The sequence below is a fragment of the Peromyscus californicus genome, unplaced genomic scaffold (assembly GCF_007827085.1).
Source record: "Peromyscus californicus insignis strain IS unplaced genomic scaffold, ASM782708v3 Scaffold_7__1_contigs__length_154581171, whole genome shotgun sequence".
In the NCBI taxonomy this organism is placed as follows: Eukaryota; Metazoa; Chordata; class Mammalia; order Rodentia; family Cricetidae; genus Peromyscus; species Peromyscus californicus.
In genome coordinates this window covers 8,742,976-8,768,941 of record NW_026294595.1, presented here as the reverse complement: position 1 = coordinate 8,768,941, position 25,966 = coordinate 8,742,976, and the positions used below count along the sequence as shown (strand labels likewise).

Below are 25,966 nucleotides of genomic sequence, written 5' to 3'. Positions count from 1 at the left end.
GGAGCTTGAAATCCCCGCCTTCCTGTTTCAACCCGGCCTGTTCTAGTCTACAGCCAGCCCATAGTTTCCTTAAATGGCAACAGGGTGGTAGAGGGGAGAGGCTGAAGGGCCCCTAAACCTTCTTCTCTGTGAGGCTTGGGAAGGGGGCAAAAGTCCCAGAGGAGGGCTTTGGAAAGTAACCCTCCCTCCCCTGCCCATGGGACTGGAAGGCAGAGAGGGTGGGATGGGTGGGTGGGGCCAGGGATCATGCAGCACACCTCGAGGTTGCCTGGGCCCACCAGGGCTCCTTGGCAAGATGCTGTTCCTGAGAGAGGTGAGTGGACAGTGTGGGGTCCTAGGGAGTGGTGGAGGAGGCAGAGATGCCTAGTGGGCAGGAATGTGTGCTGTGGAGATCCTGGTAACAGCCCCAGCTCAAACCTGGAACCCAGAAGCAGTGAGTCTAGATGGAAGCTTCAAGCCAAACGTGCTGGGGGAGACGAACGTGAAGGGGAGAAGGCCCTTGGAGAAGCCCCGGAGGCCCGGGCTGTGGAATCCTGAAACTGGAGATGTTTCTATGATGCTCGTGGCCTGTATTCTCCCTCCCTACTCCCTCTCCTCCAGCCAGTCTCCCCTCCTGTGGGGTGTGTGCAGAGCCACTGACCTGCCCTTGAGTGGGGCAGTAGCCCATTGCTCTGAGGCCACAGAACTCTACATCCTAGCCATCTGCCCTCTAGGCCTCCTGCCCAAACTCAGACCCCAGGCAGGATGCTGGGGTTCAGCAGCACAGGAAGCAATGAGCTCAGCCCTCTCATCTGGTGGACACGAACACTGAGAGCCCCTGGAAGGGGAGGCAACCTCCCAACTCCACAGAGGAAAGCATTCTCTCCGTGGCCCTTTTGTCTTCCAGAAGAAAGGATACAAAGATGTGGACTTTGACCATAGGAAATGAAAAATCTTGGGTCTTGAAGACAGGAGTTTGCCTTAGTTATGACATGGGCAACTGTCTGTGTGATCTTAGATGTATTACTGTCTTAGGGTCTCTATTGCTGTGGAGAAACATCATGACCATGACAACTCTTGTAAAGGAAGACATTTAATTGGGGATGGCTTACAATTCAGAGGTTTAGTCCACTGTCATCTGCTGTGGAACAACTCTTTTTCTTTCTTTTCTTTTGTTGTTTTTTTGTTTTGTTTTTGTTTTTTGTTTTTTTGAGACAGGGTTTCTCTGTATAATTTTGGTGCCTGTCCTGGAACTCACTCTGTAGACCAGGCTGGCCTCAAACTCACAGAGATCCGCCTGGCTCTGCCTCCCAAGTGCTGGGATTAAAGGCGTGCGCCACCACTGCTCGGCCCGGAACAATCCTTTTCTACACTATGAATATGTATTACTCTCATTGGTTAATAAAAAGCTGACAGGCCAGTAGCTGGGGAGGAAGTTAGGCAGGAAAGCTAAACTGAGGATGATGGGAAGAAGGAGGGCAGAGTTAGAGGAGACACCAGCCAGCCGCCAGGCGAGCAGGACATGTAAAAATGAGGTAACAAGTCATGAGCCACGTCATGGCAAGAAGCATGGCAGTGTGCAGGCAGACATGGTGCTGGAGAAGGAGCTGAGAGTTCTACATCTGGATCCACAGGCAACAGAGGAGCCTGTAACACTGGGCCTAGCTTGAGCATATGAGACCCCAAAGCCTGCTCCCACAGTGACACACTTCCTCCAACAAGGCCACACCTCCTATGGGCCAAGCACTCAAACACATGAGTCTATGGGGGCCATACCTATTCAAGCCACCACAGTTACCTAACCTCTGGGCCTCACGATGCTGGTGAGGGTGGGCTGAAGGATAACTGCAGGACGCAGGGGTCCTGGCACGTCTTTAAGCCTCAATGGACAGCAGCTTGTGCTAGCGTTAGGGGGCTGCAGATGAAACGGAACTCTGTACAAACGTGGTGGTTTCATCCTTTTTGTTGTTGCTGCTCTAGAAAGATCCTTGGTGCCATGAAAAATCACTGCTGCTGATGGGCCTGGGCCCTGCTGCATCCTAGTACAACTCCTAGAGGCCACAGCTCAGGAGTGTGGGATAGAACAAGGCGGCCAGTTTCCAGGCCATGGTTTCCCGGCAGGAAAAATTAACTGGCCTGTAGTGTGGAATAGTGTTTATCTTAATCAACAGGAAGTTGACCAATTTCTTAATAAAGGGTTTGTAGAGGCTCTGAAGTTGGGGTTGGTAATGTGGGAGGGAAGTAAGCAGGGATGTCCCTCAGATGTCCCTCAGCCCAAGGGGAACCTCAGGCTCTGCAGAGCTCTGGTCTCGCTGGTGTCTCTCTTCCTGGGAGCCAAGATGGCAGGCAGATGGGAGCAAAGGCAGGTGTTGCGGGGGGAGCCAGCTCTGGCCAGGTGTCCTGGGTAGTTTTTTATCAACTTGACAGAAGCTAGGGTCACCCGGGGAAAGGAAACTCAAGCGAGAAATGCCTCGGTGGGGTTGCCCTGTAGACAAGTCTGTGGGACATTTTCTTGATTGATGATTGATGGTGGAGGGTCCAGCCCACGGTGGGTGGTGCCACCCCTGGGCAGGAGGGCCTAGGTTGTATAAGAAAAGGAGCTGAGCTCGGCAGGAGAAGCAAGCCAGTAACAGCATTCCTCCATGGCCTCTGCCTCAGCATCTGCCTTGACCTCCCCTCATAATGGCTGCAGCTGTAGGGAAAAATAAACCCTTTCCTTCCCAAGCTGCTTTTGGTTATGGTCTTCATCATAGCAATAGAAAACCGACTAGAACACCAGGGGACCCACAGAGAGCAACATGGACCTCTTTGGCCTTTGACCTTTGACCTTGGCCCTTATCTCTGTGCCTTTTGGTGTGGTAAGGAAACAGATTGGACCTGAGGTTACCTCTTTCCTTCCACAATACCAGGGCCTGCAGTAGTGCTGGTGAACAACCCGTCTTACAGACAGGAAAACTGAGGCCCAAGGAAGGTTGGCACCCTGCCCCCACCTAACTTGCCATAGCCAGGCACCCTGATGAGTTTGTGGGAATGAAGGAGCGAATAAGTTATGACAGAGGCGGAACTGCAGGACAGACGGCCTGTGACACCTGCCCTCTACCGTAGGTCCCCGTGCCTGCGGCCTGACCTTATAGGGACTTTAGTTGAGAGGGATCCTGATGACCAGGAAAGGGCCGCTTCCTGATGTCAGGATCTGGGGGTTCACAAGCCACCTCAGGATTCTCCAGAGAACTACCTACCTCATGCACTGGTTGGGGAAGGGACCCGGCATTCCCCACTCCTGCACTTGCATGCCCTGCTTGCTAACAGCAGAGCAGCGGGGGCACACCTCAGCACTGCTCCTGGCCTCGCCCCCCACCCCCAGCCCCGTTTATAAACTGTTTAGATTTTCTTTCTCTGTGCTTACCACTGTTCCAGGCACTTCAAAGGTATTTATTCCCATATGAAGGTATTGTTATGTGCCCATTATACAAATGAGGAGCCTGAGGCAGGAGAAAATGAGGTGATTGTTCAAAAGGTTGTTGGGGGCCAGGAGGCTGTGACACTCGCAAGTCTTTAATCCCGGCACTCAGAAGGCAGAAGCAGGCGGATCTTTGTGAGTTCAAGTCCAGCATGGTCTACAGAGCAAGATCCAGGACAGGCTCCAAAACTACACAAAGAAACCCTGTCTCAGAAAAAAAAAAAGGGGGGGGGGGTTGTAGGGGACATTAAACAAGAGAACTTGTGAACCTGTTTAAAGACACGATTGCTCATTAAAACACAGAAAAATCTCCACTTTTGTCTCCAGCCCAGCCCCCCTGCCTTTCAAAATATGGCTCATCCCAGAAGCTGTTGCCCCAGCCTGCTTTCCAGCTGCAGATGTCCTCAGAGCACTGAATCACTCGGTCTTGGCCCTGGTTATGCCCACCCCGGCTCCTGACCACTCAGTTCCAGGCAGGTGGGAGACCCAGCCAGCCCAAAGGCAGGTACTCTGGCACGGAGTGGAGCCTGTGGTCTGGGCTCATTCATTTGTTGGGGGTCATGAGAGCTACTGTGTGCCAGAGACTGTGAACAAGACAACCCCAAGAGCCCACATTGGTGGGCAATGCCACCAAATAAACCAGCCACTTTGGCTCAGTGGCCCTTAGGCTGGCATCCGTCCTGAGGAGGGACAGAATGAGCTGACAGTTAGGAGCCCCCAGGAAGCAGTGGCTTCTAAACCGAGGCTGGGGGTGGAGGCAGCAGGGAGTGTCCAGGCTATGGATGAGGAAGGTGAGACCCAAGGTGTCCTCAGGTCCTCTCAGGTGAGTGTGCCCTGTACCAGGACCCAGGGATGGGCCTGTGTCTTCACTCACTCCACAAGTGATGCTGAAAAGGATGAGCAAGAGGTCTGGTCCCTGCCCCCTGATTCCGTTCTGATGGGCGAGAGGGGTGGGTACGAGCAGCCAAGTAATCAAATAAACAAGGTCGCTGCAGAGTAGAGTGTTCAGGAAGCCAGGAGTCCGGAGGTGGGAAGTCAGCGCTGAGGCTGCAGCTGGGACTTTTTCCTGAGGGAGATGGGAGCCACAGACGGCTCTGGAGCAAAGGAGTGGTGTGATTGGGTAGAGGTGAGATGACATCTGTACTCTGGGCTGGGGATGGAGGAGGAAGAACCAAAGGCTGGAGGTGGACGGGGCATCTAGGCGGGAGATAGAGGCTTGGTCAGTGGGGAGAACCTGGATTTAGAGACTCCCTAGAGGGCAGAGGGCAGGAGCGGGTGGCTGAGGCTAAGGAGAGTGAGAAGGTGGGACTGACCCCCAGGTTACTGGACAGGATGACAACAGGCAGGGCCTAGGCAGGTGATCGGCTCAGCCCTGATCCTCAACCCCGTGAGGATGCCTCCATCAGTCATGGCGGAAAGCCCAGCAGAAGGATGGAGGACAGGACAGGACCTTCAGCCAAGGTGAGACCTGATTCATGCCCCCCACAGTAAGCCTTCTGTTGGGATGTCCCTGCCTTGCCCCAGAGCATCAGCAGTGGAGGACGTCCTAGAGCCATGGAGATTTCTCCCAAGGGGACTGGGGATCAAAGGCTTACTTGGCCAAGGGCAGAGGCTATTTCTCAGGATTGGGACCCCTGTGAAGTCTCCTGTGCTCACCCTCTTCTCAGCTGTGGAGACATCTTTCATGGTCACCCACATCCCTGTTGCTTCCAGAACAGCCCACTCCTGACCCAGTGGAAGTCATGAGCGGGGCAGGAAGGGACCTGCAAGATCTCCCATCATGAATCTTGCTGGGCCCCTTACTCTTTGGGAAGCTGTCCTTCCCCCTAGGGTGGGGCTGAGCTGGGACCCAGCAGGGCTCTGTCACTGTGCCTTGCAGAAAATGGAGAAGGGGGGGGGGGGGGCGGGCACAGGCGAGCAGCATCTGAAACCTAATTGTGTGCTGTCTAATCCATCAGCAGAGGACAGCTCGCCAAGCCCCTCCCGGCTGGCTGATAAATGCCGTTCCAGGCCCCCTGTGTGCCACGGTTGCCTTAATTGGTATCAGGACGTGCCTGGACTCCATCGTCCAGACCACTGCCTTCCTCTCTGCCTGCTTACTCCTGCTGCAGTCCCTAGCAAGTCTCCAGCTGCCCATCTCCATCCCTGGGAGCTGCAGCAGTGCCCACAGCCACAGAGGAGGTGGAGACCAGCAGGGACCTCACCTCCCAGGGCACTTATTCCAGCGGTGCCCTCTCTCAAGGAGGCAATTCAATGTGCCCAGCCCAGGAAGATGCGGGGGGGATACAGAGAAGGATAGACAGACATGGGGTTCATTTCCACGTGAACAATCTGGAAAGGCTTTATAAAGGGTTTTGCTGACGCTCACCCAAGAAAGCAGGGCCAGAGCAAGGTGACCCTGGAAACAGCCACAGATCGGCTGATTGGTCCTCACTGTTCTTCAGGTTATGAGAACACCCCCACACCAAGCTCTTCCCAGTGCATGGGCCTCTCCAGATTCTGATGGGAGTGGAGAATCAGCAAGGGGCCGAGCAGGGAGCAACTGGGATGAGCTCTTGTTCATTCATTCATTCATTCATTCATTCATTCCTCCAGGATGTACTGAGCTAGCTGCCTCTCTTAGGAACCTGGCAGGGCAGGGGACACAATTTCCAGGGTTGTGTGCAAAAGAAAAATTGGAGTGTCCCTTGTCCCACACATTCCTGAGGTTATCCAGGTGGACACTGCCCAAACTCCCTTCAACACGGGACCTGGTTCTGCTTGTCAAGAGCCACCAGTCTGTGGCTGGGGGCCCTGAAGGGACAGCAAGCCCAGAACTGTTCCACCCTAACCCCAACTTCTTAGCTGCAATCCTGAAACTAGTCATAGGACTGAAAATCCCATGTTCTCTTGATAAATGCATTCAGAGGCCAAATCCCGCCCCAGAGAACAAGAAGCCATCAGCATTCTGCGTGCCCCCTGCACGTGGGCCAAGAACTGGCAGGGGCTGTCCAGCCGCCACTTTCCTGGTACATAACCACACAATGAGGGCACCCCCTTACTCCTTGTTTATTTATTTGTTTATTATTGCTTTTGAGATAGTCTTGTGTGTCTCAGGCTGGCTTCAAACTTGATATGTCACCAGTGATGACCTTGAACTGATCCTCCTGCCTCTACCTCCAAAGGGTTACAGGCATGTGATATGACTGGTTTACGTGGTGCTGGCAAAGGAACCCAGGGCCTCATAGATACTAGACAAATGCTCCACTAACTGAGCTGGGCCCTAGATTTCTGTTTTTTTGTTTGTTTGTGTCTTAGGATTTCTATTGCTGCAATGAAGCACCATGAACAAAAAGCAGATTGGGGAGGAAAGGGTTTATTTGGCTCACACTTCCTTATAACTGTTCCTCATCGAAGGAAGTCAGGACAGGAAGTCAAACAGGACAGGAACCTGGAGGCAGGAGCTGATTCAGAGGCCATGGAGGGATGCTGCTTACTGGCTTACCCAGCCTGCTTTCTTATAGAACCCAGTACCCCTAGCCCAGGGATGGCATCACCCACAATGGGCTGGGCCCTCCCACATCAACCACTAATTAAGAAAATACCTTAGCCAGGTGGTTATAGCACACACCTTTAATCCCAGCATTTGGGAGGCAGAAGCAGGCGGATCTCTGTGAGTTCAAGGTCAGCCTGGTCTACAGAGTGAGTTCCAAGACAGCCAGAGTTGTTATACAGAGAAACCCTGTCTCGAAAAACCAAAAAAGAAAAAGAAAACACCTTACAGATTTGCCTACAGCCGATATTATAAAGGCATTTTCTTTCTACCTGTCTTTCTTCCTTTTTCTTTTTTTGGTTTTGGTTTTTCGAGACAGAGTTTCTCTGTGTAGCCCTGACTGCCCTGGAACTCACTTTATAGACCAGGCTGGCTTCAAACTTACAGATATCCAATTGCCTCAGCCTCCTGAATGCTGGGATTAAAGCATGTGCCACCACTGCCCGGCTTTTTAAACATTTCTTAATGCTTCTTTTCAGTATATATGCTTTGCCTGCATTTGTGTTTGTACCTCAGATCCCCTGGAACTGAAGTTAGAGGCAGTTGTGAGCCGCCATGTGGATGCTGGGAACTGAACCTTGGTCCTCTGGAAGAGCAGCCAGAGCTCTGAACTGCTCTCAGGTAAGTTCAGCTTGTGTCAAGTTGACATAAAACTAGCCAGCAAGTTTGAGAAGAGCTCTAAAGCAGCTCAGGCTGGACTCAAACTCCTTTTGGATCCCAGGCTGGCCTTGAACTCCTGATCCTCCTGCCTCAGCTTCCAAGTGCAGGATGACAGAAGTACATTACTCCATCCAGTTCTCTCTCTCTCTCCCTTCCTTCTCTCTCAGTTTCTGCTTCCCACCCCAGTGTTGGAGATCAAACACAGGACTTCACACTAACCAGGTGAGTTTCACCAGGGGGCTGCACCCCAGCCCCCTGGGACCCCAGCCTCCAGCAGCTTTTATAAAAAAAAGAGAAAAGAAAGTGACTGTGGGCCACAGACAAAACACAATCATCATTGTAAAGGAGAACCCAGGACTAAGAGGGAGCTGAGCCAATACAGGCGCTCACTGCCATGCCTGCAGACCTGAGTTCAATCCTCAAGTCCCTCGTGACAGAAGCAGAAAACCAGCTCCCAAAAGTTATTTCTGCCCTCCTCTCGTATGCCATGGCACATGCACACCCATGTACACACACACACAATTAACATAGGTCTTGATCAGTGTGGGCTCGGGGAAACTCCCACCTCACCCCCCAGCAAGAAGGAACATCCAGGCCAGGCAAGGAGACAGAGAACCTCCCCCACCCAGATCCCCCAAGCAGGGAGGCTGAGGCTCTCTCCACCACGATGGCTTCTCTCCAGGCCCATCCTGGCTCCTCTCTTTCTCTCTTTCCTTCACTCACTGTCCACGGTCCCTGGTCCCAGGGAAGCTGTGAGCTGCAGCTCCAGTGGGCCTGAGCCACCAGGCTCCCACCCTCCCCCAGCACATCCCCAATTACCAGCTTCCCCTGGTTTGGGTGTCCTCTAGTGATTAACATCCCTTCTACGCTCCACTCCCCTCAGTAGCCACCAGCTTGGGATTGCAGAGTGGCCTGGCTCCTTTAAAAAGCAAGCAAACATCCCCCAACACACACACACACACACACACACACACACACACACACACACACACACACTCCACTCCCATAGACACACATACACACATGCACACACACTTGATCACACTCACAGACACACACACACAGCAAATGAAGCTCACCCTTCCCTGGACATCCAGAGATCTGGAGCTGCTCCCAGGAGCATTGCCTGCCAGGAAACATTGGAAACTTTCGGAAGAAGTCAGCCATCACTCTAAACGGCAGACCAGAGTGTTGTCTTGCTGTTTACTGACTGCCCCGTCTCCCAGTATGGTAGACGGGCATCTATTTCCATTAAAGGAAGGAATCTGGTGCTCAGAGAGGGTAAGCCACTTGCTCAAGGTCACCCAGCCTAGATTTTCATCCCGAACACTTGGGATTCATCAGTCAGAATCCAGAGACACTCATAGCTGCATCCTGCATACAGGCTGGGCCAGGAGCTGGAGCTAAGGGTGAGGGTGAGGCTGGACATAACTGACTAGGTGGTGGTCGGAATGCCAGTCTCAGTGTCTTTGTAGGTGCTACAGCCGGGCCTCACCTAAGACCAGGCATCCCTCTGCTAATCCCCACCTATGATTTAATATGGAGCCTGGGGGGCCTCCTAGAGGACCCAGAGCAATCTCAAGCACTCCCATGCATGGACCTGGGGTGCAGTCTGGTCACAGGAGTCACTGGAGTGATCTCCGGGAACAGCCCAGAAGTTATGCCTTTCTGTCCTGCTTGGAAACACTCACTGGAATCCTCAGGGACAGGTGATGCCCGGGGTGGCCAGGGAAGGCGGTCTGGGGAAGGCGGTCTGGCAGAGCTCCCTGCCACCCCTGCACCCCGCAGCTTCCTTCCCACCCTCCTGCCGCAGCAGCGCCTCGCCTGCTCATTAGAGCAGAGCTGAGCTTGCTCTGGGTTTCAAATGCTGAGCACAGCCTGGCTTTTATCTCCTGCTTGAGCACCAAGTGTGACTCTCCAGCATCTCCAGCTTCCTCTCCCTGAGGCAGAGGGGATGTCAGGGCTTCCTGGACATCTGGCAGACCCCAGAGATGGCCTGGACTTTCCTGTGGGTTCCCACAATTCCCCACCATCTCCCAGATGGTTGGGATCAATATCCAAGAGGGACTGTCCATAATATCCATGGACCTGCCAAGCTGTCTGCCTGGGGGCAGGTGGATGTACTTGACCCACCTGCCTGAGTTGGGGACGGGCCCTTCCAACCCCCAGGAAATGAGTGTGCTGATCCTCCTGGGGGACTGAGACTCACTGTTCCTATGATATCAGCAAGCAGTGACTGCAAGAGCAATAGCAGAGCAGGGCCCTTCCCACAACCCCAAGGCTGGTGTCTCAGGGCCACCCACACCCTCAATCACCTACCTGCCTGCCTCGGGCCTGATTGCCCCTGCTACCTGCCCTGACTGTTTACAGCAATGCAATGCGTTTTTTTTTTTTGTTTTGTTTTTTTTTTGTTTGTTTGTTTGTTTGTTTGTTTGGTTTTTCGAGACAGGGTTTCTCTGTGTAGCTTTGCGCCTCTCCTGGAACTCACTTGGTAGCCCAGGCTGGCCTCGAACTCACAGAGATCCGCCTGGCTCTGCCTCCCGAGTGCTGGGATTAAAGGCGTGCGCCACGTTTTTGTTTTTTTTTTTCTTTAGAGAAGGATGTTCAGAAAAACAGAATGCACAGGGCTGGCAAGATGGCTCAGTCATAAACTAGAGATGCTTGCGGGAAAGCCTCGTGATGCCTTGAGTTGTATCTGTGTAGACTCACAGGGCGGAAGGAGAGAACCGACTCCCTTACGCTGTGCTCTGACCTCCACATGTGCCCCACGGCACACGTGCACTCAACATAAACACGCACAAATAATCAAACAAACTTCAATAACAGTAACTATAAAAACGGATGAAATAAGATAAAAAACTACGATATTAAAAATTCCATCAGCAGGGACTAACAAAACAACTCAGCAGGTAAGCTGCTTGCTATGAAAGCGTGAATCAGGGCTATGCGGTGAGTTCCAGGCCAGCCTGAGCTCCATAGCGAGACCCTGTCTATAAATAAACTAATAATTAGTTACTTGCCAATATCCACATCTCTTCATGAAACCAATTGTATTATAAAGCCCCTGAAATATGAAGCTTGTATCCCAGACGAGACGGTTACTCTCCTGTACTTGGTCTTGCCTCCCACACGGGAGGGGTCGTCTCAGCTGTGCACCGGCAGGCTCAGGGACGCCTGTCCTGGGACACTGCAGCAGCAGGGGTCTGGCCCACAGTTTGGGCCTTGCCACTCCTCTTCTAGTGTGACCTGCAGGGTCCAGGATCCTCCCTCTGGCCCCAAGATTGGTGAGTCTCCTGGGCCTTTCACTGGGCTACACACAGTTCAAGCAGAGTTTTTACCTGTGTATGCAGAATGCTGAGAAGTTTGGCAGCCTCGGTACGAAAGGTACAGGCACATCTGGCTTCCTGCTCGACCAGTCTTAATGTCTGGCTTTTGTCCTCGTAGTACTACACCTCTATCACATCCACATTCTAATCAGAAATAAAAAGAATAAGGTGAAGGTTATTTTCCATGAAATTTTGCCTTTAGATTCAGGAAGGAAATTCTTCTGCCTTTATTCCATTGCCCAGAGCTGGGGCACCCTAGCTGCAAGGGATGCCTAACTGAAACTTCAGTTTTTCTGGATTCTATAGTAGAAGTTCAGACAAGAGGCTTGGTCTGGAAAGGCTCCACAGTGAGTTCATGGTGGTAGCCTTCCTTGTCCATCTTCAAATTTCCTGTGCACCCCTGACTGTCTGGGACCCACTCATCTTCCTCTGCCCACAGTGTGCAGTTGAGTGGGACTCCAGGCTCTCCTGTGTCACCAGGACCCCCAGAACTCTGTCTTCTTTCCAGAGCTGACTCCCCAGTTAACAGTCCCAGAGACATCCCCTGCCTGCTGTTGGATGTCTGCAAAGGGAAACCATTGTTTTTCCAGTGTGGGGTGTACAATGCCAGACCCCCAGAGGCACGAGGACTCTAAGAACAGTGGATAAGGTCTAACGGTCTGTGTGTGCATGGGAGGACAGCTAGACTCTGACTCACTGTTCTTAGGGCATGCAAAGTCCAGAAGTTCAAGGCCATTCTCAGCTACAATTGGGTTCCAGGCCAGCCTGGACCAGATGAGACCCTGTCTTAAAAAAATTAAGAGGGGCTGGAGAGATGGATCAGCGGTTAAGAGCACTGGCTGCTCTTCCAGAGGACCCAGTTCCATTCCAGCACCATTCCCAACACTGCAGTTCACAACCATCTGTAACTCCGGTTCCCGGGAATGTGGCGCTCTTTTGGGCCTCTGCAGCATTAAGTACACACGTGGTGCATTGACATACACATGGGCAAAACACCCATACATATAAAGTCAAATAATGAAAAAAGAAAAGAAGAGAAGGAGGAAAAGGAGAGGAAAGGAATGGAGGAAGAAAGGAAGGTGGAGACTCACTGAAGTGATCAGAGTTTTCCTTCATTCAGCCTGGCTACCCAGTCCCCAGAGTGTCTGCATCTGTGGCAGACGGGTGACGGAGCATGTTGCCTTACAAAATACCCTGCTTTGTGGTCTTGAGAATGTCCCTTTCCTCCCTCCCTGCATTCTCGGGTTCCTGTTTCTGGAGGCTCCCACTGGACAGAGCAGGGTCACTGGCCCCAGTCTCAATCACTTGAGGGTAAAAGCAGCCCATTCTGAATTTAAGATTACTTCAAGACTCAGTGACCAGGGCCTAGAGAGATGGCCCCTAGGTAAAGTGTTTGGTGTGCCAGCATGAGTGCTTGAGTTCAGAGCCCAGCATGTATATAAAGAACTAGGCACAGCAGCTCACGCCACCTGCAACTCCAGCTCTAGGAGATCCAGCGCCCTCTTCTGGCATCCTTGGGTACACACATATCTCACACACACACACACACACACACACACACACACACACACACACACACACAATAAGTAAACAAAAAAAAATTTAAAAAATAATAATAAGCTGGGTTGTAGTGGCAAATGCCTTTAAGCCCAGCACTTGGGATGCAGAGGCAGGTGGCTCTCTGAGTTCAAAGCCAGCCTGGTCTACAGAATGAGTTCGAGGATAGCCAGGGCTACACAGAGAAACCCAGACTCAAAAACAAAAACAAACAAACAACAACAACAAAAACCAACCAACCAAATTAATAATAATAATAATAAAATTAAAATAAGGTAGACAGCTTCTGAAGAATGACATTGAGACTAAACTCTGGCCTCCAACATGCACACACAAACAGGACATCTATTCACAAATAAAATTAAAAATAAGTAAAAAGACTCCCCAGGATCTGAGCTACTATACCAGAAATGTGGCTCTCATAGATCCTCATTGGAATCTGAGTATCTATGTGGCTTTGAACGTGCATGGGCTCCATCTCTAACACACACAACAAAATCAAGTTTCTGGGACATCGCTACTTTGGGGGTAAAATGAGTCAGTTGGAGTCTGACTCTTCCCAGATAGGTGAGTTTGGGTAAGTGGCTCTGCTTTCAGAGCCTCGGCTTCCCCTTCTATAAAATGGTGTGAAATGGGCATGACTCAGAGTTGTCCTATAGGACTATAGGGACGGGCTTTGGTGGGTGCTGAGGGGGTCCCTGCCATCTGTCTGTTGCTACTCCAGTGTGGGTGATGCTAGAAGGTCATGGGTGTGTGCACCCAGAGGTCACCCAGGCAGCTGTGCCTGCTTCTCTTCTGAGCGGGTTCTTTAAGGCTGTGCCTCTGAGTCCAGCCAGTGTCACTCCTGGTGAGATGGGAGTGGCCCCCTGGGCAGGGGAGCCCCCTCCACCTGGCACCCAGTGGCATGTTATCCAGGGCATCAGCAGAGTCTGGAAGAGGCTGATGGTGGATGTGGGGAGGACATCACTGATGTAGTATCTGGGAGCTGGGGAGGTGGTGTCTCCATTTGCCACCCCATCAGCCCTGCCTCTCCAGGGAAGGTCAAAGCTCTCACTTGTCATCCGTGAGACACATCTTGTGCAAGCTCCTGGCTTCCAGACTGACCAGAAGAGAGCTGGCCTGTCTCCTAGCAGCCAGGAATGCCTATTGTAGAGACTAGCAGGAGAGCTCAGCCACCTCCTACACCACCACCACCACCACCACCACCACCACACACCAGTCACAGAATCTCAGCTGAGAGGAGAGAGGGTGGGGTAGTTCAGAGTCCCTGGGTGGGAGCAGTCAGTGGGGTGGGGAGGGAGGCTTGGGCTGTTGCTGCACTGCAGCTGCCTGGACTTGGCTCTCCAAGGTATCCAAGCGACCATGAGCTCAGAGCCTCTCCCAGCTCCGCTCTTGCCCTCCTTTCCTCCTGCCTTCCCTCTCCTAACCCTCAACTCTGCAGCTCTCCTGGGGTTGGAGTATAGATAAAGCCCTACCAGGACTTGTGTGTGAGTGTGCACGCAGGTGTGCATACCTGCAGGGTGCCTTGTGTACATGTGTGCATGTGTTCTGTGTGTGCACACCTGCATGCATGTGGGCTGGTGTGCATGCATGCATGGTGCTTATGTGTGCAAATGTGCATGTGTCCTGTGTGTGCACAGGCAGATGGGCCAGTGTGCGTGCATGCGTGCATGCATGCATGCACGATGCCTTGTGTGCACGCGTGCATGCCTTTTCTGTGCACACGAGCCTCGTGCCTGTGCGCCCGTGTGCATCCGTGCAGGTATGTGCATGCATGCGCCCGTGTGAGTGAGTGAGTGCCGGCGGGCGCGCGTGCAGGCCGAGCAGGGATTTGAAGCGGCGTGAGTGCCGCTGATAAACAGCCCGGAGCGGCGCGCTGGCGGCTGCTATCGGAGCTGCTGGCAGGCGCGCAAGAAGCTGTCCCGGCCGCCAGCGCTATCAGCCCACGGAGGGAGGGCGGCGGGCGGGCGGGAGGGAGGGAAAGTGTTTGCTTCAGCCCTTAATCACGGAATTTGAAATCCCAGCGAGTCGGTGCCATTTATTTTCAGAGCCTGTCAAGGCTGGTTTCGGCGGCGTTTAGAAGAAAGGAGGCTGAGCGCATTTACATCTCCAGCTCCCACCGCCCGCCGGGACCGGTGGGGAGAGGCCAGCGGTCTGCACAGGGACTGCCCCGCCACGGCAAGGGCTCTGGGTGGCAGCTGGGGCTGCTGGGTGCAGAGGGGTGGTGTCTTGAGGCACCACATTTCACCCCAGAAAGCAACCATAGCCCCTAAATTTGCCCCAGTTCCGGGAAACTCCTGCCAACCTCTCCCCACTCAAGTCTAAAATGGACTGAGGGAACGGCGGGACAAGGCCCTTCCTGAGCAGATGGGGACACTGAGCCCCGAAACTGAGTTCTGGAGATTTGCAAGGTCAAGGTCACACAATGGCTGACTGAGACCAGGAGGGAGGCTGGGAGTATCTGGAGCGCATAGCAACTCAGGGAGTGGAGAAGGAGCGGTCAGACCCAAGGCTCTCCAGCTCAGTGACCCCCCCCCCCCCCCGTCTTACCCACACCCCCCTCCCTCTTACCCACACCCCTGGCCCTTCTCTGACCTTCACAGGGCAGGTTAGGCACCTTCCGGGGGGCGGGGGAGCGAGTGTGGCAGGGCTGGGTGTCTAGGCCTGTGCTGCCTGGGGATGTCAACTCTGTTCCTATCCAGCCCCACTCTTTTTCCCTCTGCCTCCAGTCTCCGTGGCTTCTTGGGGCTTCTGTCTCCAAGGAGGCCTTGCAGCTGAGACACGGAACCCTAGGAAAAGATGGCGGCATCTACTCCCCAAAGGCCCTGGTGAGATGAGGATTTCGTGGGACCTCCAGTGTTCAGGCAAGCACAGTCCCTAGCAGAGCAGAACATCCAAAATGCCCCTCTTTCTTCACTGATGTGGTCCTGTGTCCCTGGTCCTGTTCCTCCTTCCCAGGCAGGAAGTCTCTCTCAGGGGCTTCTCAGTCCTAACTGAGTCACATCCAAGCACTTGGAAGGGTTGCCTGCTGGGGGAGATGGGAAAACAGTAGAGACAAGGAAAAGCAAGTGTGGTTGGAATTTTCCATCCATTCGGAACACTTAAAAAGCCTTATTTAGCCGGGCGGTGGTGGCGCAAGCCTTTAATCCCAGCACTCGGGAGGCAGAGGCAGGCGATCTCTGTGAGTTCGAGGCCAGCCTGGGCTACCAAGTGAGTTCCAGGAAAGGCGCAAAGCTACACAGAGAAACCCTGTCTTGAAAAACAAAAACAAAAAAAAAGCCTTATTTATATAAAAATTAGCCAATACTATATATTATTTGGCAATTTATTACACCTCATTTTTCTTCGTAGTTACTAATACTCCATTGGTCACACATTATCTGCGTATAGTACCTGATCCCCAATAGATGGGGACACATATAGATTGTGTCCAAACTTGTCCTCTAACCCCCAAGCCTCTGAAAACAAGCTGCTTTCACATAGGAGGGGTCTTTGGAGCCATCAACGACCCCTGCAGGAACAAGGGAGGGGAGGGGGCAAGCAGCTCTGGGAAGCTTCATCTCCTTTCATAGGCAAGAGGCAGGCTAGGCTTTTTCTAGAGCCAGACCCAATGAGAGAAATGGCCTCAGGAGAGCCAGCATAGCAGGGACTGGAAGTCCACCGTGGTAAGGAAGGCCCTCAGATCCCAGGGACCCAGGGGCAGGCAGAGCTGCCCATGGCAGAGCTGCCCATGGCAGTGCACACAGTCTGGAAAGGGTCGAGCATGGTTGAGAACAGGGTGTAGTGAGGGTCCTTCAGGCACCCTCCCTCCCCTTCCCCATGAACTTGGGGCCACCTCAGTCCACGTGGGAGCTTGGGCCCACGGAGGAGGAGGGCAGGAAGCCCCAAGCTCTAAGTTTGTCGCCTGACTCGGTAGCCGGCTCCTTGTAGCTTCAGTTTGCCAGCCTGCAAATATGAATGTTGGCAGCAACTTCCTCACCAGGCAGGGGTTCTGAGGACTCACAAGGAGTCCATGCAAAGACCACAGCCCATTGCAAAGTCCCAGGGAGCCATACTGTCACCTCCTCAGTACAGAGACTGTGGTGTATGTGTTTTTCTCTGTATGCCAGTGTGGACATCTGTATGTTCTTGCATGTCACATCTGCATATACATTCATGTGCACCTGTGCACATATATAAATGTATGTGCATGTACACATGTGTATGCCTATCTCTCTATTTGAGTGCAGCATCCCAAACCACCTGTATTAGTTGCTTATCTGTTGCTGTGATAAAATGCCATGATCAAAGGCAGATTAAGTAAGAGTTTGTTTTAGCTTCTGGTTCCAAAGAGCTAGATGACCACAATGTCTAGGAGCAGGAAATGGAGAGATCACATCTCAGCTTCACATAGGAAGCATTGAGGGAGAACTTGGGGAAGGTAGACTGCAAATTCTCAAGCCCCATCCCCAGTGATGTATTCCTCAAGCAAGGTTCCACTTCCTAAAGTTCCCCAAACAGGGTCATCAACCAGAAACCAAGTGTTCAAACACATGAGGCTACAAGGGACATTTCTCATTCAAACTACCACACCACTCTGTGTGTCTGTCCTCTGTCCACTGAAGGATGTTGTCACTTCTCAGTACACCTTTCAATACACCTTTCTAACCTCTCTGGGCCTCAGTTACCTCATCTGTAAGATGAAAATGACAAAGAGTTGTGATATTAAACATATTAGGCAAACACTCACATACACACACAACAAAACAAAAGAACAAACTCAGGAGTAACTGGTATGTGCTCATGCAACTTGTATGAAATGAAACACAAGCAGAGGTAGCTACATGCCAGCGCATGGTGGAGGCTTTAAAAGCTCAGCACAGTTTGACTTGAAACATACTGGGTCTTTTCTCTGAGGGATATACTCTGTGAGTTCTGCCCTCAGTCTAGATTCCTGAATAGAAACTGTGTGTGTGTGTGTGTGTGTGTGTGTGTGTGTGTGTGTGTGTGTGTGTGGCAGAGTGATAGGCAAGGGTAGCCAAAGTGCAACCAATGCTAAACCTGAGTACAATCAAACTTTGATCATGGGAACCTACTGTTAGTCAGGTGGTGTTTGTTATGAAGCATAACCTAGCAAAAGTTTACCATCACAGAAAATGGTACTTAGAAGTAGTAGGCCACCAAAGCAAATGTGTGGCATGGGCTCTAGGAGACAGACAATAGATAACAAGGAGACACTTACTGAAGGCAATAAAGTTGATAGTCTGTGTTACACAGCAAGAAATACTCAATAAAACTCCTGGCTATGAGAATTTCAAAGCTGTAGAGATATGGCTCAGTGATTAAAAGCACTGGCTGCTCTTCCAGAGAATCCAGGTTCAATTCCCAGAACCACATGGCAGCTCACACCTGTCTGTAACTACAGTTCCAGGGCTTCTGACATCCTCACAGACATTCATGCAGGCAAAACACCAATGAACATAGAATAAAAATAAATTATAAACACACACACACACACAAACAAAAGCAAATAAGGAAACAAAACCTGTGCATGGGAGGTGGGGGCAGGAAGATCAGAAGTTCAAGGCTGCCTCTGGCTAAATAATTCAAGACTAGCTAGCCTAGGCTGAATGAAATCCTTTCTCTCAAACAAAACAGGGCTGAGGGTGCATCTCAGTTGGTAAAGTGCTTATCTAGCATCCACAAAGCCCTGGGTTCAGTTCCCAGTGCCACATAGACCAGGTTGGTGGATGACACTGTGATCTCAACACTTGAGAGATAGAGGCAGGTAAAGCCACCCAAGACAATCAACAAATTCCCAGCTACATGAGACAGTGTCTCAGAAGGAAGGGAGGGAGGGAGAAGGGAGGGACCGCAAAGCTGATGGTCTTCTGTGGCTTTAGCTGAAGAGATTGAGGTAATGAAATAGCTGACACACCTGATCACTTTTTATCTCATGTTTCGTTATCTGGGATTCAATCCATAGAATGCGTACACTGATGCCCTTAGCCCCGCCATGTCACTGAATGACTGAATGTGGAGGCAGTGTAGCCTTTTATGACCACAGTGAGCTCATGTACCAGGCTCTTATATGATCCTTAGAAGAGAAACTGGGACACAGGGAAAGCTGTGGACAGCGGTCTTCGCAGTCTACAAGCCAAGGGGCAGGGTCCAGGCAGACCTTTCCTCCTGAGAGGGACACTGATCTGCTGATCCTTGATCTTAACTTCCCAGATCTGGGAAATAAGTGTCTCTGTGGAACTGTGGTGTGTGGGGCTGACTGGTGTTTAGCAGTCACCCAAGGGGCAGGCTGTGTCTCGGAGGGCCCTGGGAGGAGAGAGGGCATATGGCTTCTGAGGAGGTAGCCTGCTTGCAAGCCAAGAGGAGATGCAGAAATTCTACATTTTCAGAGTTGAAAGTGCATCTGGTGCTTATATCTGCCCAGTGAAAGAGGATCAGGGATGCAGTTCCGTGGGTGTAGCACTTGCTAGCATGCATGAAGTCCTGAGTTCCATCCTCAGAGCTGTGTAAACAGGACATGGTAAGTGCCTGTAATCCAGCACTGGGAGAGTAGAGGTAGAAGGACTCAGGAGTTCAAGTTCATCCTCAGCTACACAGTGTGTTCAAGATCAGCCTGCACTAAGTGGAGATCCCAGCAGCCAGTGTCTAGAGGCCCAAGTCCATGGTGCATTCAGAGACAACCCCAAGAGCATGATGACCTGGTGCCAACCTCCAGCTGGGAGCAGCTGGGGCAGGTCCCATCCTGCCAGTCCTACAGCTCACCTGCTCCCACCAGAGTGAGAAGCCAGGGCCAGGCCTGGAGTTTGGCCATTTTCTGAAAGCAGACGGACAGACACAGTCCTGGCCCCTCTGGCAGTGAACTGCGTCTACAAAATCCAAGTGACAAATGACATTTTAGTAAGACTCCTGACATATCTGTGCTTGGAACACATGACACGATCTTGGAGCAGATAGGAGTTTTAATTTTAACTTCATCTGTGTCCCCAGAAATGCATTGTTGGAGAAGCCCAATCGTGAATTTTAAACTATCTGTAGAGGCTTTTCAAAGCCGTCCATAAAGCCAGTCAATAAAGAACATTCTAGACCAGAGAAACAACAGGACAAAGACATGCTCAGTGTGAGTTCGGTCAGCACTCTCTCTGGGGTAGAGGTCCTGCCTGGTGTGGTCATCACACTCTTTGTTGAGGTTGATGTGTCCAGGTGTCACCTGCCTGTCATCCCAGGCTTCGGCAAGAGGATCCCACTCGGGGGTAGCCTGGGCTAAATAGTGAGACTTAGACAATGAAGCCACCAGGGATTGGAATGGAGCTCAGAAGTACAGCACCTTCCTGCCCTGAGTTCCTCTCCAGCACTGCAATAAACAAACAAATAATCAGTACACAAATAAGTGATGAAATAATATTATCAATGAAACAGGAAGACAAAGCCCTGAGGGGCTCAGAGCCTCCCAGATCAAATCTGGAGGGATAATTCCTGAAACACTTGGCGGCGGGACGGGGTGTGTGTGTGAGAAGAAGCTAACAGGTTGCTCAGCACTTGGGAGGCAGAGGCAGGTGGATCTCTGTGAGTTCAAGTCCAGCCTGGTCTGCAGAGAGAGAGAGAGAGTGAGTTCCAGGACAGCCAGAGCTACATAATAAAACCTTGTCTTAAAATAAAAGTGTTCAAGGTTATCCTCAGCTAGATATGGAGTTGGACTCATAAAGGGGCAATATTTCCTGTTTTAGTGGGGAACTTAGAGGGGGGCATTAATTTCCTTCCACATTTATTGCTGGCCCAGTGTGATTGGACAGCCATGGCCGCCAGAAATAATACCACAGACTGAATGCTTAGACCATCTCTTCCGGTTCCAGAGGCTGGAAGAGCAGGATCAAGGTGTCACCAAAGTGAGGTTCTGTGTTTTTGTTTTTTGAGAAAACGTCTCACTAAATAGCCTTGGTTTCCTGGAACTCACTGTGTAGATCAGGCTAGCCTCAAACTCACAGAGATCCGACTCTGTGCAGGGATTAAAGGCATGCCTACCACACCCAGCAGGTGGATTCCCTTTAAGATCTTCTTTCCTTCCTTCCTTCCTTCCTTCCTTCCTTCCTTCCTTCCTTCCTTCCCTTCTTCTTCCTCCTCGTCCCCACCCCCCTGTTTATTTATTTTTAGGTGTATGAGTGCTTGCCTGCATGTATATCTGTGTGCCATCAGCATGCCTGGTACCCTAAGAGGCCAGAGGAGAACACTGGATCCCTTGGAACTGGAGTTACCCACAGTTGTGAGCCTCCATGTGCATGCTGGGAACTGACTCTAAGTCCTCTGCAAGAGCAGAAAATGGGATTGGGGATTTAGCTTAGTGGTAGAATGTTTGCCTAGCAAACTCAATGCCCTGGGTTTGGTCCTCTGCTACAGGAACAAAGGAAAGAAGGAAGGAGGGAGGGAAGAAAGGAAGAAAAGGAAGGAAGGAAGGAAGGAAGGAAGGAAGGAAGGAAGGAAGGAAGGAAGGGAGGGAGGGAAATAGGGAGGGAAGGAAGGAAGGGAAGGAAGGAGGGAGGGAAGGAGGGAGGGAAAGAGGGAGGGAGGAAGAAAATTATCAGCCAGTACTCTTAACCACAGAGCCATCTCTCCAGCTCCTCTCCTTTTGTTCCATGGGACAGGGTCTCATGTAGCCCAGACTGGCTGCAAACTAACTATGCAGCCAAGGCTGACCCTCAATTCCTGATCCTCCTTCCTCAACTTCCAGCCTCCAAGTGGGATGGTGGGCATGAACCATCATGCCAAGCTGTCAGGGTAGGTCTCTTCTGAGGCCTCTTAGGTAGTCTGAGGCTGAGGTCTTCCACTCCACACCTTATTTTTTTGAGGCAAGGTCTCTCCTTGAACCTGGAGCTCACCAATTTGGCTAGACTGGCTGGCCCTTGAGCTCTGGGAATCCTCCTGACTCCACCCACCTTCTGGGGTTACAGGTGTGCACCAGGACAGCTTGTTTCTTATGTGGGAACTGGAAATCTGAACTCAGGTCTTCAAGCTTGCCCAGTAAGTACTCTACCAACTAAGCCCTCCTGGTCCTTCCTCTTTTTATAAGCACATCCTAGATTCGGGTCCAGCTCAGCATCTTGGTTTTAACTCACCTTGTCAAAAGTCTCATCTCCCACCAGGCTACAGGCCGAGGTGCTGATGGGTGGGCGGGCCCCAGTGCCTCGCCCCGGCAAGCTGAGACCACAAACCTCCCTGCCCCCATGTTCATGTCTCTCTCTCATCAAGACAAGTGTCACTAGGGTCATTTGCTGGGTGTTGTTTACTGAGTGGCTGGGTTGCTGGTCCCCACAGGCGTACTTCATGCATCTGGCCCTTTCGTGTCTCATCTCTGGCATCTGTCTTGTTCCAAGCGACTCTCCTGGCTTGCACACAGGTGACACGTTTCTAGAAGTGGCTGGCTCCGAGGGGAAAAACACTCTGAGCTGTGGAGATGCCCATGGCACAGCTCCTGCCGCATCCTCTGTTCAGAACCAGCTCCAGGCCAGCTCAGATCAAACGAGGAGGAGCCCCGTGTCTGGATACGGGGATGACAAAGAGTCTGTGGCCATCTTTAACCCACCATGAGAGAGGTGTTGCTATTGGCAACCAAGATGGCAGATGGCAAGTAGGTTGGTCATTGTCCCTTTCTGCTGTGATGAGACTTATCCAGGCCTGTCCTGTCTCCATGGGGCGGGCTGAGTTCCCCCTGCCTCACCCAGACACCCCGACACCAGCCATAGCCTGTGATGTGCTTTAGCCAATGAAGCTACGCTGGAGACAGCAGGCTGCCGCGCAGCTTCAGGAGCCTGCATGTGGGGAGGGCAGTCCAGGCAGTCCACTCTGCTTTTGCTTTGCCAAGAACAGCACGTTCCAGAGACACACCCTCTGTTCCCTGGAACTCACACCCAGGAGGCACAGCATCTAAGCCTCGTCATGGGTATTTGTACACCCTCACTCCATTCTCTAGCTTCCACAGGCCTTCAGCCCGTTCCATTGTTCTGCAAGAAACACCTGGCAAGTTAGGTGTTGTCCATTCTTCCTTATGGTCGGGGGGCCTTGGGGGATCCCCATAAGCCCCTGTTGGGCGCAGGCATCAAGCTTGCCTAGTGCAAGTCAGGGAGCGGCTGTCTACAGCTGGGCAGGTTGTCTATAAAATTCCTGACATCTGGGAGCATTGTGGCTCGGAGGGGCTAAGTAACTTGCCCAAGGCCCACTCCAGTAGTAAGTGGGAGAGTCAGGACTTGAACCCAAGAATGCCATGTGCCCAAACCCTTAACCACTGGGCTCCCACGTCCCTGACCCCACCAGTGGGTGGCAGGTATTCGTAAGCTGACACATGACGTGTCCCATGAGCCTTCGGAAAGCCACCAAGGTCTGGGTGTAGTCCCAGAGGCCCCGGTCTCTGGATGCACTAATGTCATAGAAACTGAAGGGACAGGAGAACATAGCATCTGGAACTCACCCCATCCTGTCCCTGTCTCCCCAGCCCTTAGAGGAAAAGTGGATGGGTCGGACTGGAGGTATGCTCAGTAGGTGAGATACTCCTTGTGTAGGTCTGAAGAGTTGAGTTCAGATCCCCGGCAGGCAGGTGTAGTGTAGCAGGGCACTGTAACCTCAGCACTGGGAGACAGAGGAAGTGTAGCAGGGCACTGTAACCCCAGCACTGGGAGACAGAGGAAGTGTAGCAGGGCACTGTAACCCCAGCACTGGGAGACAGAGGAAGTGTAGCAGGGTACTGTAACCCCAGCACTGGGAGACAGAGGAAGTGTAGCAGGGTACTGTAACCCCAGCACTGGGAGACAGAGGAAGTGTAGCAGGGTACTGTAACCCCAGCACTGGGAGACAGAGGAAGTGTAGCAGGGCACTGTAACCCCAGCACTGGGAGACAGAGGAAGTGTAGCAGCACGCCTCACTGTAATCCCAGCACTAGAAAGAGGAAGTGTAGCGGGGCATTGTAACCCCATCACTGGGAGACAGAGGCTAGAGAGGAGGATTTTTGTGGCCAACTGACCATGCAGTCCACCCAAGACCCAGGTTTAGTGAGAGATTGTGTCTCAAAAAATAAGGTGGTGAGGCTGGAAAGCGGTTAAGAACGTTTGCTATTCTTGAAGAGGGCCTGGGTTTGGTTCCCAGCACATGGCTGCACAACCATCCCTAACTCCAGTTCCAGGGGATCTGACACTTCTGATGCTGTTCTGACCTTTGTAGGTGCTGTACACATGTGGTGCTCAGACATACATTCAGATGAAACACTCATTCACACACATCACATTTTTTTGTTTTAAATAAATAAATATTTATCTCATTTTTTTTTAATGCTGAATGCTGTTTATTGAAGGAGGGAGGAGGTCTTAAATACAGGCTTACAGCACAATGGGAGAACCCCGGAGGGCAGAAGTTCACTACAGATGTTTTACAATCTTGCATCTAAGCTGTTAACGCCCATTATGCAGGATACACAGACAAGGAACTTCCCTTAAGCATTCAGGAGTGTGGAACCCGGCAGGGAATTAGCATAGGGAGGATATCAAGGTCAAGGTCAGCAAGCAAGGTAACAGTTACCCAAAACGGGGGCCAGGACCCTCATACACATCACGTTTTTAAAGGTAAATATTTAATAAAATTTGGCAAGAGGAAGATCCTCCACTATCAGCCTCTGATCTCCACACACACAAGCACTCACATGTGCACCCACATTGACACACACATGAGAAGACAATCATGCACACACGTACCCATCTAAACACACACATGTACATATACAGAAGATGGCTGCACCTGGCCACTTCCTTCAGAATCTTTCATAAATGTGTCATTTCATCCAGGAGGGGGAGGAGGGCAGAAGAGCTATTATTCTTCCCATTTTGCTAGTGGGGAAACTGAGGCACCAAATAAGCAAAGTCCATGTCTCTAGAACATGGTTTCTGGCTGGGGACTCAGTGGCAGTGGGCTTCCCAGCATACAGGAGATTCTGGGTTCCACCCTTGGCACAATAAATAGTAAATAAATAAATGGCATTTCCTGATTTCCAGGAGTGCGATGTAGGGGGAAGGTCATACGGTTTGAGACACGGTCTCTGGTAGTCTACACTGGGCTGGAACTCACTATACAGTGTGCCTCACACCCAGCTTCAGCGCTGTGTAACAGTCACAACTGCAGGTAGGCAGAGACACGTTTGTGCACTAGCTTCTAAGTGTGACATTTCCATCCCTACACCAATCCTGTCCCATCAACAAAGCAGTTCACAGAGCATCACCAGTCCCTGCCCCGGGGATTTGGGATGCCCACCCCTTACTGTGGCATGCACACTGTAAGGACGGCTCTGAGCTCCGCATTCAGCTGTGGATGGAGGGCCAGGACAGAAGACAACTGGACCCTCCAAAAGTGTCATCCAGGAGATAGAGCACTGAAGTGGTGCGTTGACTCCATGGAGCAGATCTCTACAACACCTACAACACCGCCCAGCACTACAAACAAACACGGAGTGGTGACTCATACCTGTAACCCCAGCACTCTGGAGTGGAGGCAGGAGGATCAGGTTCAATGTCACTCTCTTCTACATAAGAATTTGAGGCCAGACTGAGCTGCATGAGACCATCTGCCCATCCCTCAAAACCCCATGAAAGAACACAGGCCGCCTTGCAGTGGTCATAGGCTCCCTTGATGGAATAAATACACAATGCCTGCTGTTTGCCTGCCTCACCGATCAGCTTGGAAGGGGCCACACGGGCCAAGACGGGATGTGTAGGACCCTACCCAGAGGGCAATGGGGAGCACAGCTGTCAAAGCTGGATTTCAGAAGGACTCCTCCATGTGTGTGGTCTGTGGGGTTTCAGGCCTGTAGGCTTGGGAAGATGTCACTAGACGTCTGGGTCATAATCCCCTGTCCTCCCCCTGGAGTGGGAAGCAGGAGATGGCTTTCTTTTCCTAATCTGTCGGCTACCCCTCTCCATCATGAAGCCAGGCATAGCTCTGGATCTGAAAGAGTCACAGGTAGCTTCTGCATGGACCACTCAAGCCCCCTGACAGTTCTCGGGGTGTCTGACGTGTCCAGCAGATCCAGGCTGCAGCCCCGCAGACACCAAGCCTGGGGTCCCACAGAGGCCAGAGGCAGCTTGCTTCCGTGTTCCTATGCATATGGCACGGCTTGGCCGGCCTTCTGCCCTGTCTGCCCCCCGCCCTTGGGGCAGAGCGCGGGAGCTGTGGCCTCCAACCAGCTCACTCCCGCTGTCCCTTCGCAGAGCCTGCATCGTCTCTGGGGCTGCTGCATCTCTCTGTTCAAGGTCAAGGAACAAGCAGATAAACCCTTTCCTTGGAGCCGGAGGAGAGACAGCTTCCAGCTTCAATCCAATTCTGAGTCAGGGCCAGGGAGTAATTCCTGAGAATGTGAGGACCGGAAGGAGATTCTTGCGGCCATAAAATGAGTGAAATGTTTGGTAGGCAGAAAAAGAAGCCAAG

General features: G+C 51.9%; 1 long non-coding RNA gene across 2 annotated transcripts; it reads left to right on the top strand.

Annotated features, from left to right (window-relative positions):
• Positions 1-13,816: 13,816 nt before the first annotated feature.
• On the top strand, positions 13,817-23,822 carry LOC128101800 (uncharacterized). 2 transcript variants are annotated; one of them, XR_008215189.1, is made up of 4 exons: positions 13,817-14,001; positions 14,563-20,771; positions 21,457-21,526; positions 21,903-23,822. It is a non-coding gene; the product is annotated as an uncharacterized LOC128101800 (long non-coding RNA). The 2 variants fall into 2 exon arrangements; XR_008215188.1 differs by having other exon boundaries at positions 21,821-23,822.
• Positions 23,823-25,966: the final 2,144 nt, after the last annotated feature.